This window comes from Solanum verrucosum, unplaced genomic scaffold (assembly GCF_900185275.1).
Source record: "Solanum verrucosum unplaced genomic scaffold, falcon-dt-bn FXZP01000112.1, whole genome shotgun sequence".
Lineage (NCBI taxonomy): Eukaryota > Viridiplantae > Streptophyta > Magnoliopsida > Solanales > Solanaceae > Solanum > Solanum verrucosum.
The window spans coordinates 910,492-925,175 of NW_026020441.1; the positions used below are offsets into that span (position 1 = coordinate 910,492).

General features: G+C 33.2%; 1 protein-coding gene and 2 pseudogenes across 2 annotated transcripts in view; 1 reads left to right on the forward strand and 2 right to left on the reverse strand.

Moving 5' to 3' along the window:
* LOC125808456 (ras-related protein RABH1e) overlaps nt 1–14,684 on the reverse strand; it is a 942,753-nt gene that overhangs the window by 817,688 nt on the left and 110,381 nt on the right. The gene's annotated exons all lie outside the window — the stretch shown is intronic.
* Nucleotides 3,971–6,794, reverse strand: LOC125808357 (SPX domain-containing membrane protein At4g22990-like; annotated as a pseudogene).
* Nucleotides 7,857–14,396, forward strand: LOC125808358 (uncharacterized; annotated as a pseudogene).

The window sequence follows — 14,684 nt, forward strand, 5'->3', positions numbered from 1 at the left end:
TCAACTTTAAATAGTTCACTTGGTAGGCGTTTGGCCATGCGATACCATATCACGATATGGTGTCGTGAGATGGAATCAGCGTTTGGACATGCAATTTTATGCTGATTCCATATCATGAGAGTTGATACCATATTCTCCAAAAACCATGATATGGAATCACCATGTGATTCCATATCATGATTTGAGATATTTTAATACAATAATTGATCCATGAGTTTATATTTTGTTAAAACAACCCCACATTTATATCTACTAACCATTTGTTTCATATGTAAATAAAATTTATAATCACATCGTTACTTTTTAAAATTTATTATTCTCACCAATATAACAATTATTATCACTTTAAATTTGGTGAATATAATGATAAAGTAGAAATTCATTTGGTGAATATAAATGAGAACGAAGGGAGTAATACTTTTTTAATAAAAAAAAACGTCTTAATCTTATGACTAAGCATAATATTGATAAAAGACAATTTTCATTGGCGGTGCCGCACTTTCTTAATCTTAGTATTTGCAAAATGTTCGTTCACATGACTGAAGGATATCAAGTCCAATTGATTGAGAACTTGGGAAAATTTGATCAATTAGTTATTAATATTTAGTCAAGTGGACTAGTTATAATTTTTTTGATTAAATTTTATTAGAAGTGTTTTTGACTCAAACTTGTGGTAACTTTTTAAAATTTCGTTATTCAATAATATTTAACTATTGATTTTTCTTGTAAATAGTTAGAAGTTAGTGATGTTTGTTAATTTTTATCTTAGTGCATTTAACTTCTAAGTTAATATTTACTCACTAATGTATGTTTTTTTTTCTACTTTATAGGTTATTTGTAAGAGTAGTTGAGAGATATGAGCATATCAAGTACAATTTATGTTCAATTTTTTTAATTAAATTAAAGTTAGATAAAACAATTATTTAACTGAAGAACAAATAATTGTAATAATTTATTATGTGATTTTATAATTTTTGTTTATTTGATAAGATTGAATAAACAATTGGGGCTATTTTAATAGTTTTACAACTTATGAGATTTTTATGTTTATGAGAAAATATACAACACAAAAATTCCATATCGCATGTCCAAACAAACCTTCAATTTCATCTCATGATTTCATATCATGATACCATATCGCATGGCCAAACGGGCCCTTAGAAAGTCATTCAACTATGAATGATTCACATAGAAAATCATTCAACTTTATTTTATAACTCAAAAGTCTCTCAATTTTTTAGTATTTCACTTGAAAAGTCACCCTACCAATTTAAATATGTTTTCATTAAATTTTGTTCAAATGTACTTTTTATTTTAAATTATCTTTTTATAAATAATAAAATACCCATTTTACTTAGTAAACATGTTTCCAGTTATGAACAAAAGATACTTTTGCTTTAAGAAAATTGGTGGAATATTACATTGGTCCAGTTTGTTCCATTAGTGCTTTGATTAGTTGATCGAGCGATTAATTTCTCGATTAGAGTTTGGAGTATTTTGACATAGTACAATAGTCAACAATTAGAGTTTATAGTATTTTGACAAAATAACAAATAAGAGTCAACGTGTCATACTATGTAAATAAATTTTCAGTGTGTTATACTATGTAAATGAATTTTCAGGTTAATTTATTTTTTCGTTTTACATGAAAGTAACTTTAATAATATAAATTTTTTTAGCTCAAAGGAAGGAATGATTTTTAACTAGCTAACCTACTCTATGTTCAGAGGCGTATCCAGGATTTTGAGATGATGGGTGCACTGTTATAAAAAAGGTTGATCTGTGATATAAATTTGATCGGTTCGACATTTAGGTTTTTACTACTGAACACCGTTAAAATTTTAAAATTTTAGGTCTAAAATTAATTCTTATATATATATAGCAATTACCACTTAGAGAAGTGTTATCTAATTTTAGAAAGAAAAATAAAACAAGATAAATATAAAATTCAAATTTCTAACCTCGCGGAGAGAGGTGCACCCAATCATAATCGCATTATGTGATACTTCAAGTGTGGGTTCACACATCTATATTTCAATATTTTTAAAAAAAATATAACACTACTATATATGATCTCAGGAGGGGACCATGGGTTCACGTGAACCCAGTGACCCCCCTTGGATACGCCTCTGTCTATGTTAGCTTTATTTTGAACTTATTGCTCTTTTTAATTTCGAGCAAAAAGAGAAGGTAATTAGTATTATACCATAGAAAGAAACAAAACAGGTATCATCACATTAATAATTTTCATAAAAAGAGATAAACACTAGAAAAAAGGGGGAAAATGAATTTTGTCAATATAACTGGAAAATAAGAGAGAAGAAAAATACTAGAACGGAAAATGAAAGATTTTTGCCAATTATCGTTGTGCATTTTAAAAAAAAAATTAAAATTAAATAATTAAAGCGGGTTCAATAAAATAATTAAAATGGATATATTACTATTTCTTAAAATTTTAGTTTGAAATAAAATTTATTTAAATTGGTTGAATGACATTTGGGTTATAAAAATAAAATTTAGCTACTTTCTGAGTGAAATATCAATAAATGAATGAGGGTTATAAAATAGAGTTGAATGACTTTCTATGTGAACTATTTAAAGTTGAATGACTTTCTGAGTGAATTAATCAAAGTCGAGTGACCATATTGTTACCTCCTGTATTCAGATTAGCAAACCCAAAATAATAAAAAATCAAAAGAAAAATAAAAGAACTATTCGAGTCCACATAACTCACTCTATGTCCTTAAGAAATTTAATCCCTCAAGTACCTGAGGTTGTAGATTAATTCCTCCCAAGACAAAATATATAAACCATTAAAAAAGTAGGGGTAACTCAAACTTCAATAATTTCAATGAACTTAAAATGACAGCAATGAATCACATACAGAGACACGATTGATCAATTTTGTTTTGTAATAAATGTATACAAAAGAAGGGAAAAATTCAGTGCAGAAAAATGAGAGAAAGCCTTGCTATTTATAGTCAACAAAGGGTAAATGTCACAACTTTTTGGAAAGAAGACAACATTTCAGAAATTTCACAACACTTTGGAAAATGCACAACTAGTGTTTTAAAAGGCGGGGGCGTGAGGCGAGGCGTTTTACTTAGTATCACTACAAGAAACTATGGAATTAGCAACAGCTTTTTAGCAACAACTATATTATTGTCGGCTTATATTGATAAATCACAACAACTTGATTTAATTGTTGGTATATCATTTAATTTTTAACCACAATATTTTTGTTGTTGCCAAATATGTTAGTATTGTTGCGATATTTATATTGTTAATAATAATTAATATAATAAGTTTCAAATATTAGAAAATTGCAACAACTTTTTTGATGATATTGTTGCCAACTTAAGTAATGGCAACAATTTAATTAATTTGTTGCTATCTTAAAAAATATTTGGCAACAATAATTTTCTTATTGTTGCTAATATATTTAATTTGACAGTATTGTATACATTGTGGCAAAAAATAGATTTTTTTTAGTTTTCCGCCAATAGAATCGCGTTTTTTTTTTGTTTCCGCCAAAAAAAATTGTAGAAGTTCACCAATTTTTATTTTCCTTTGCCACAAGTTGCGCCTCTTCAGTTTCTGAAACTTGGTTTTCTCGGTTGTTCTTGAAGTCCATCTCTGGTGAGTTTTCTTTATGATTTAGTTTCTTTTCACAAAGTTCGGTGAATTCTTGCGTATGATTATCTTATGATTTAGTCTCCTAGGTTATTTTGTAAAATTTCAATTGATTTGTTAAAGTTCAATTTCTTTTGATTTAGTCTCTTTGGTGAGATTACTGGAATGGGATTGTATAAATTATTATCATGTGTTATTCATGAATTAGATGAGAGATTGCAATTCAGATTTTTCTTCTAATAATTTGCCTTGGTAATTTCTTTATAAAATAAGGAAGATGAGGTCAGGTGGTAAAGTTGGTAAAGGAAGAGCTTCGGATACTTTCAATTGTCAAATTTTAATTGCCTTTTATTTCTGATACTTTCCAGTAGAAATTATCTTGTTTTGAAGAGATAGGGAAGAAAATTGTTGTGGAATGCAAGGGATTGCCAATAGCACTTTCAACGGTAGGGAGTGCACTGTGGAATAAGGACTTGCGATATTGCGAAACGACAGCTACATGTCTGCAGATTTCCAATACTGCATCCATTCAAGAAGTGCATAGAACTGAGCTACGATTTGGGTAAAAATATTACATAAAACTGAGCATCGAATCGTAGCTGACTCTGGAGACATGTAGCTACGATCTGCAAATACTCAAGCTAAAGTTCCAGCTTCTGTTGAAAGTAGTCCACCATTATAGGTTTCTTTAGAAATCCTTGAAGACATGACCCGATATAGAAGGTTAAGGTTAACGCCTTCCAGTACTTCAGCAGCTACAAATGTGATTAGAGCTGAACATACATATTGTGGTACGGAATAAGGAATTACGACATGGAAACTCAGAACTATTCCCAAGCACACCTAAAACGTAGTATTGGATAGAAGTTATTAGTTATTTCACATTTAGGATCATTAACATAGTATTGTAGCAAGGGTTCGTTATCAAACTTGTGGGATTTTAGTTAGAAGGTTTAGTGCTTCCGTTAATGTGTGTGGTGGTAATTGCATTATTTTTTATCCCAACATATCTTTTGCGTTCACCTTGAATGGTCTTTCTTGCCATTACATTCTTGTACGCTCTGTCAAAGGTACACAGTGTCACCTCACAGCTTCACGAAAACAAGAAGTACGTAGATGTACAGTGTGAACTTATTTAATTGATGAACTTCTGCTCCCTCTGAAACTGGTTTATCTCCTATGAATTATAATATAATGTTTCAGTGGTCTAGCTTGCAAGGTTGGATTTCTGTCACTAATATACTGACTAATATGACAATATTTTAAGTTGTTGAGGGTTGACTTGTTCTACCCTCAAGACCAAATTTATTCTAGTGATGTGAAGTAGACCAGTTTCACTTTCTTAGGGCCTTTACTTCTGAGGACTTTTCTGATTTCGATATGGACTGTTTTAGTGGTCTGTTAAAAAACTTAAGCTCATGATAGCAAATAAAATTAAATATAAATGTTTTAGGATTTCTGATGCAAGAAAAACTTGTCTTTCCTCAAAAATGTTTCTGAGTTAGCTTCCAACAAGAATGTTCACTGGAAGGACAGTCAACCCAAGACATGCAAGAAAAATGGCCACATTGCTTGTTGAGCATAAAATCTCCATCGCGTACTTCAGCATAAAGTATATAAGCAGTTGAACCTTCACTGATGGGGTAAGAAACTTATACGCAGAGACTATGGAAGTAACATGCTTATGGATCTCCTCTGCAGATTTTTCACTATTATCGCAATCTTGGTCGTCATCTTCGTCTGGTTTTGTCTCTTCTGCACTTAAAAGTAATGGCTGGGTAATACCTTTCTGCACTAAGCCATTTTCAATCTTCCAACTATTGGATTTTGGTAGCAGAACATCCTCTATTTCTAGCATTGGAGGTTCTCTAAAGGTAGTCCACAAGCATAACTGGTAACAAACCATGCAAGAGCCATTATCCATCCTGGTAAAGTGTCTTGGTTAAAAGTGATATTCAGGAACTTAAAGTTAGTTTGAAACAAGCAGACAACATCTGGACCACATGCCATTCCAAGTGCACTTGCACTTACCAAACCAGCTGAAACCTTCATTCGCAAATGCAGAGGAACACAATCAGTAATATAACGCCTATTAACTACCCTTGCCGGACCAAGCCCACAAAATAGACATCCAGCTAGAAGTAAGTATATCGAGTTGAAGTCATAAGCCAGTCCATATAAGGTATTCCCGACAAGAAGGACAATGCTGCTGAACAAAGTAGGCTTCATGTAGGATTTATTTGACCATGCACTGAAATACACTTAACAGAACACCTGAGCAACAGCAATAGATCGGCCAATTACAGCCCCACAAAGAGTTGCTACAGCTCCAAAACTAATAGAGTAGTCATCTGCTGTTGGGACTATTATGTTGTTAACCATATACAAGAATGCATTTGCCAAGTTCAGCAGAAGTGACATCAAGTGATATCTCTCATTGGCAGCATGATCCTCAGAAGGAATTGGTAGTTCTTCTGGTAAAATAGATGCATGTTTCCCCAAATAGTGAAGGGAATCAGTTGAATTTGTTAGTCTATCCATTGCTTGATTAATAGAACCAATGATCGGGTCCTGAAAAGGCAGACCCGGGTGATCATATATTGAAGTAAAGTTCACCTTGTTGTCTTGGAGATCCGCAAGATTGCGAGATATGGTTCCAACTACAGCTGAAACGCCCACATGCTGAAATATTTGTCTCAGGTGGGAATAAGGATGATTTGCTCAAGTCTTGACATAGTAATTGGTGAATTTATAACCACATCTCTTGTAAAACTTTTTCAGTATCTTGCGCACACCAATGGCATTCGTTTTAACGAAAAAGAGAAGCTGTAGCAGCTCTCTGCCTACATCTCTATATGACTGTTGAAGTTCAGATAATTTTGAACCATCTTGTTGCTGTACTAGGACATCATGCTCTTGTCCAAGAATAAATAACCTGCTTGCCAGTTCCCTTGTTTCTCCAACAGGAATAAGACAATCTTTTCAATCTGTTTATCTAGAATCCTTGAGAAGTCCTTGAGAACATACTCACGACTTTGTTCAGAAACTTCAATCTGCTGCGGATAGTTCTTTACTTTCTTCTTCATCAACTTATAGTTAATGTAGTATCCTTTCCATTCTTGAAATTGAGTTTATTTCAACCTATTTCCAAAGGAAAACATATTTCAGAAGTAGGGGAATGTTAAATTGATCTGCATGTAGAGTACAAAACATAGATTCGTCCATAAGGTCAAAGGGATTCTGCAGTTCCGTTGAGTATTATGATACATTGTGTTGCTACTATATGTATAATTTTCTTAATAGCATCTGAACGCTTGTTCCTCGTACTAAATTGCATCTTTTCTTCTAACATCTCATTAGTTTTAAGGTATGGTCTCTCAAGAGGAAATTTTCTTTTCTTCTCGTAGATGACAACATTTGCTTGGTTGAATAATCTAAGAATTTAGATTAATTATACTAATATTCTTAGCAGGGTTTATTGTTCTGCAGGGTCTCGTCCTCCATCTATTGCTATGGCTAAAGCTAAGGTTGTAGGTGCTGGAGCAATACTACGACCTGTTTCCAGTGGTAAACAGGTGTGATCACAATTTACTCTTTTATTTCAGTTCTTCCTTACATTTTGAAGTAATGTTGATGTAATACAGTCTGGTCATGTGTATGCTTGTCTGAAGATACGGTTGACCAAATTGTTGCCATTGGTGCCTATGAACTTGTTATATTCTCACTTAAGATGACATATAACTTGCCTGCATAGCTATCTTTAGCATACTTTCTTACATGTTATTTTCTGCTACATGGTAAAGATACACGTGATATGTCCTAGTACTATGGAATTGCAACATCTCGGACAATATGGAGAGATGTATTTCTAACTCCTATAATTTCATAGTTGCACCACTCCTTTATTAAGCCATTTTTTTAAAGTTGCTTATATTGATATTGAAATATCACATGTAGATTTGAATTTAAACTGTTTAGCTATTCTAATCTTATCTATTTTATACTCTTTTGTATGAGAGGTTGTAGATATATGAATGATTTCTGAAGATGTTCGTAGATGTAGATATACAAAAAGAATTACTGGTCTTACAAGCACTTTCTGGTTTTTATATTGACCTTTTATAATGAAGTTTTTCTCTAACATTTTCTTTCTTTATTTTTTTGATTAAAAAATCATATAACTTTATATTAATTAATTTAAAATTGTTGTAGGCAAGTATATAATGGATAAAAGTTGGATACTTATTGGAAATAGAGCATTTCCACAATCTTTAAATGGTGTGGAGCAATTTTTGAATTTTGCATTTTCTAATATTGAGGTTGGTGTAAGAATTCAATGTCCGTGCATAAAATGCAATAATGTTCTTTGGAAAACGCAAGATGAAGTGAGAACAGATTTATGTTGGTTTGGAATGAATCAAACTTATAAAAATTGGATTCATCATGGTGAGCTAGATCTATCTTCAGATGATGAAACAAATATTAGTGAAGATTCAAATTTAGAAAAAGATGATGCTGAAGTTTTTGAAATGTTGCATGATATATATCATGGTGTTCCCAATAATAGTTATGACCTTGATGAGACAACTGAGTCACCGCACGAAGAGCCTAATACAGAAGCTAAGAGATTCTATAAGTTAATGAAGGATGCAAAAAATCGATTGTATCCGGATTGTGAAAAGTTCTCCAAACTCTCTTTTATAGTTCGTCTTTTTCAAATGAAGTGTATGCATGGATGGAGTAATACTTCATTTGACTCTTTGTTGAAATTACTTAGTGATGCTTTACCTAAAGAAAATGTGCTCCCAGATTCTATTTATGAAGTTCAAAAGATAATAAAAGATTTGGGTTTAGATTATGTGAAGATAGATGCATGCGTTAATAATTGTATCTTATATAGAAAGGAATACGCGGCAATGTCCTAAATGTGGTGAAAAAAGTTGGACAGTGAGAAAAGGAAAAGATGTCAATAGTGAGGTTGCTTCAGGTAATTTGAATAACAAAAAGAAAGGAATTTCTAGAAAGATTCTTAGATACTTTCCTATTATACCTAGATCACAACGATTGTTTATGACAAAAGGAACCGCAAAAGAAATGAGGTGGCATAAGGATGAACGAGTTGATGATGGAGTGTTACGACATCCTGCTGACTCATTGGCATGGAAAAGTTTTGATGAAAAATATCCAAATTTTGCTTCAGATCCTCGTAGTGTAAGACTTGGACTTGCTTCAGATGGTTTTAATCCTTTTGGTTCAATGAGTAATTCATATAGCATGTGGCCAGTTATCTTGATTCCATATATCTCCCCCCATGGCTATGCATGAAACAATCTAATCTTTTGTTGTCTTTACTTATTCCTGTACCAAAAGGTCCTGGTATGGATATTGATGTGTATCTCCAACCTTTGATTGATGATTTGAAAATCTTATGGGGGGATGGAATTGAGACTTACGATGCTTTTATGAAACAAATTTTTCAATTACATGCTTCTTTGTTGTGGACAATCAATGATTTTCCTGCTGATGGTATTTTATTTGGTTGGAGCACTAAAGGTAAATTAGCTTGTCTAGTTTGTCATGTGCATACTTGTTCTGCTTACTTGAAACATGGTCGAAAGCAATGCTATATGGGTCATCGTAGGTTCTTGGAGATAAATCATCCTTATCGTCGGAATAAATTATAGACAAGCCTGCCATAGAGTTCTCTGTAAGACTAGTGAATCTGTTTCTACACAAACTTGGGTTACTCCTTATGTAGCATAGTGAGGTAAGGCCTCCCTAATTGCAATGGCTTCCGCTTCTAGATCAGTTCTCTCTAGAAAAGTCACTATATTAGGCGAACCTGTAGGTAGATCTTGCAACTTCGGGTGAATAAGTTTTCCCAATTTCCACAGGTCTGAATTGACCTTAAACTAAATGTTGAATGATGCTGTCTTGCCATGTTTAAGGTTGTTTCTTCTCTTCCATAAGTTCCAAATAATGATAGTTGGTAAAGCCCTCATGAGTGATTTAAAAAATTGGACAACAATCACATATCCACCATTTGATAACTACTTGTGAAAGCTGCAACCCTTCTAGTGGAATACCTGCAACATTAGCAAACAATCTCCATAGCTTTGCAGCTGAATAAGAGGTTAGAAAAATATGAGACAGTCTCTGGTTTAGGTTATGTACAACACCAACATCTAGATGCAATGTTGATCCCCATGTGTTGCAGTACCTCATCTACGGGCACCCGAAACTTCCACATCCTGTAAATGAACTCAGGAATCATGATAGCATGAAAAAAAATCTGTACTGCTACTTCTTATAAGTCAGATATCAACAGAGGATGTTCAACTATATCTCCAAATTCTTGTTCAGTAGCTACCTGTTTCTCTAAAGTTACTTCTAAGTTTTATGAACTAATATTTTCAGTTGCTGATGAGACCATTAACTGTTAAAAAAGAACACTCCATGTCAAGTTCATCTGGTGCAGATTACTTAGAGGAACTCTGGGGCATTACGAAAAAAATGGAAACTTGTTCAAATCTCAACCCTCCTAATCTGTGACACGATAGCACCTCCCACAGCCATAGCCAAAAGAACAACACCAACTCATTTCAGACACCCATGTCCATGAGACAGCCTTGTTAACAACATTTTATAGTACTTTTCTGCATCTTTGAAGTGCGACTGGTGACTAGTTACTGATTTCTCATTCTACAAGTAAAACTGAAACAAAATAGTCATTGACTTCTATGAGTTTGGGTGTGTTGCCTCAGTTAGCGTGGAGGTCTGAGATTGTGACCTCCTGCATTCAGTGTTGCACCAGCAACGACCCAAAGTCAGTACTTATAAAGAATTACCAAACGAACTGCTAAATGCCACAAAATCATCCTAGCTTTCTTGGGAACCGAATCAAAGGTCGTTCTAGACGAAATTCGGCGTTCCAGAGCTAACCATACTAACAACATTCTGCGCGTGTTTACTAAGAAAGCTGGCAGAAGGAAAGTTTTTGGTAAAACTCCAAAGCTAAAACGCCTAAATACACTAACTCCAAATAAACGCCTCAAAATCCGAACTGATCATTACACTAGACCAAAATGACCCTTTTGAAGCTGATGGACTTGACAGAGTTCCGATCAGACGTCAAAATCTCTGAATGTTGACTGAAGTCAACTTTCAGGCAGTAAACCTCCAAAACTCAAAAACTTGCACCAAACTCAACCGAACACTTCGAAAAGCATGCCATACAGCCCAAAACCATATAAAAGCTATAAATGAACTACGGGAAGGGGCAAAACACTAAAAGCATGCCAAAACATCAAAATAGCCTTGAGGGTCATTCCACTAATGTTGTTCTAGTATGTGCTGAACCCAAACAATGATCAAGGAGAATCAAAGAGCTTATAGCTTATGCTATATGTCTATTGTTAAGTATGATATAAAATTAAAAAACTATTGTATAAGGTTGTCTTATCTGATCAACTCTAATCTTTATTTGAATATAATTATTTCAGTCCTTCAAATGCACTATGTTAACTTATGAAAAGATTTGAGCGAGAAATTTGATATAGCAGATGTTTAACTTTTGAGAACTACAGTGGGGTTGGGAACTAAGACACATTTTATTTAACCTAATTATTTATACTATTTTGATTGCAGGACACCTTTCAGCTTCCGGACATACAACACAATCGGAATACCATTCTTCAAACAGCAAAAATTTTGTATCGATATCGTCGAAGTAGACGTCATGACCATTTCAAGAAATTTGCTACAAAAGAGGAGAGTCTGCAAAACATACCAACAGATGTTAATGAAGCTGAATGGAAATTCTTGGTAGACTACTTCAGCTCAGATGATTTTAAGGTATTTAAAAGTGACAAATTTAACCTTTTATATTGTCTGTTTTCTTTTTTGACTTATTATATACATAGATCAAAATAAATTTCCACACTCAAAATCAATGCAGAAAATGAGTGAAAGAAACAAAAATAATAAGGCAAAACAATAAGTGAATCATATTTGCGGTAGAAAAACTTTTCAAGCAGTGTCTTATGAATTGGTGAGATATATGTCTTTCTTTTGATCGATTATTGTTACAATTTCAACAATAACATAATTTCACTTGTTTTGATAGAGGGACACAACCACTGGAAAATAGCCGAATTTTCAAAAACTTTGGGAAATAACACACATGAAGCCAAATGGGCAATGGGTTACTAATGCTTCTGCTGAAGTGATGTACATATTTTTTTTACCTCTATTCATAGAATGAGTTTATTTGAATAAATATGGAGAGTTAAAGCTAGTATAACCTTTTTTTTGTAGAATAAAGTGAAAGATGCTGAAAAAATTCAAGAAATTGAAGAAGGTACCGATGTGGATCCTATTATTAATTCTGCATTTGTGCAAATAATGGGAGAAAAATCAAAGTACATTCTTGGTCAAGGATCTGGAATTAAGTCAGCAAGTAGAATATCTAGAAATGAAATTCAAGAACAACTTCAAGCACAACAAAAGGAAGCAGAAGAAGAACGCCGTAAACGAGAGAGTGTAGAAAGCAAGCTAATGGAAGTTAAGAATCAACTTGAAGAGGAGCGAAAAAACCGAGAAGTAATGGAAGTTCGTTTAGTGCATGACCAAAAATTGTTAAAAGAGAGCATGATGGCGCTAGTATCTCATTTTGCAGAATCCCAAGGTATTTGTTATAGTATACATCGCTAAATTAGTAGATGCTACATTACAACTTAAATTTTTTTCACTCTCACTATACATCTTCCCCTTTTCCTCGTTCTATTCTTCTTTTATCGACATACTAAGTTATTAATTTGTGCCATATTTAACAGAATGACCTTCCTGCTTCAATTTTCAATATCATTACAACTTCAACTAGTTCAAATGTGACAAGTTCTGCAAGTCTAATGAATAACAATTGGGTAAGTAAATTTTTTTAAAATTAATTCACTTTTTAGTAAAGGTCACTACTAGGAGTATTTGGTAGGTATTAGTACAACTTTTGTTTGGGCTAGTAATTCGTGTAACCTACATATATAAGGGATTCTGAAGTGTCTTCTATTGAAAACATCTGATAGGCATTACTATTATTATTACATGTTGAACTAGCGCTATTGTCGGGTATTGCTATTTAATTACAGAACATATGTTGTAAGTTTGTTGAAGCATCACATCTGGTAATTAGATGAAGATAGTATATGTTACTGAAATTTGGTTTTTATTTACAAGTATATGTTGCTGGTAATTAGATGAAAATAGAGATTATTCTTTTATGTTAACATAGATGACTTGCTATATTATTCTTTGAATAGATTTTTCATCTCCTTGTGTCAGTTGTATCTCTATGCATATCCATCTATCATTTTAGTTACAACAGACTAACACAATATGTAATAAACGTATTTTAGTTGCAGGAAGATTTACATGGAAAGCAAAACCAAGAATCACAGATGCAAAAAGAATTGGATAACTTGAAAGATATCTTGACTTTTGAGAAGCTAAACTTAGAAATGGCTATTTATGATTGTGATAAATTCAGTTCGTTGTGCAATGAAAAAGATGCAGAGCTTAAGGTATTTTTTAAATGTGATTAAATTTGATTTATTAAGGGGACAATCATTCATTTTATTACTCCATTCTTTAATTTTTAGGCTGCCCTAACAGAGAAGCGAAGCTTAGAAATGCGGCTTCCAAAGTTGAGTTCTCAAGGTTCGAAGAAAACTATTCCGAAAGAGTTGGTTGATGCAAATAATCAGGTACAGTTTTACAGAGAAAAGATTGTTTTTACACACTTCATCCAATCATCTACAAGTGCAGTGTCATGTGTAATCTAGGTGAAAACCTCCAAATTCATTTGCAATTGCATAGTGTAGATCCTTCTTCTCCTTCAAGAACTATTGGATCTCATTGGCATCATGCTGTATTATCTGACAGCACAAGTTAGGGAATGCCCTTCATGAAAAAATCAATATTCCTGTGAGCATTCACTAGTGCATCTATTTACACATGTTTCTTTTTACCAATAACATGTACTGTACATCAATACTTTAGCCAATCTTTCACTTCACCAAAAAAATACTTTAGCCAATCTTTCACATCAGGAACCTTTAATCCTTCATCTCAAGTCTCAACTGTACTTAATAGAACACAACTAGATTCCTGAGTTCACCACAATATGCTGTTTGTGGAATATATCTCGCTGTGGTCAATATTATATGGGTCAGTAAGCTCACAGCGGGGTTGGGATTGATGACGATATCCAAGAATTAGACCAAGGAAATTGTGGACAGAGTTGCTTTTCTTGCATCTGTTTATGTGCACAATCAGAGTGGATGAACCTTTTATTTGTATTAGTAGCTTTTCTCCTTCAAGATGTTATGTACATTTCAACAGCTGTGCTCAATCCAAATGAGTAGGGGTGCATGACAGCTTATGTACAAATGTTAACAGTAATTTACTGAATTCAAAAAATAATGAGACCTCAAGTTAATCTCTGTATACTTTTCAAGTCCGAATACGTAGACTGACATGTGAACTTGTCCGGATTTTACTCATGTGACTTCACTAATTGCAGGTCTTTGAAAAGATTCATGAAGAGCTGAAAGCTCGTTCTATGTTGCGTACCGCAGAAGAAACAAAAAAGAGGCTTTTGAGTGAAAAATCATCACTTGAGGAAAAAATTGTAGAGCTGGAAAAGAAATCAAGTGAGGTATGTTGCCTAAATATCTCTTGTTTCGCATTTCCAGCTCGAAGAGTTGTGAATCTGAGTCATACTGGTATTAGAGCACTGCCTTCTTCCATCAATAGTTTATGTCAACTACGATCTCTAATACTACAAAATTGCAATGAGTTGAAAGAATTACCAGATATTGGTAATCTTTGTAATTTGCAATTGCTTGATTGTGATAATACACGGTTACGTTGTCTGCCGATAGGAATGCATAAATTGACAAATCTGAGGTTATTAAATATGTCTGCATCTGATTTGGAGAGTATTATCGGCCAAGGATTTTTCCAGAAATTTTCTAGCCTTGAAATAATAAATATGA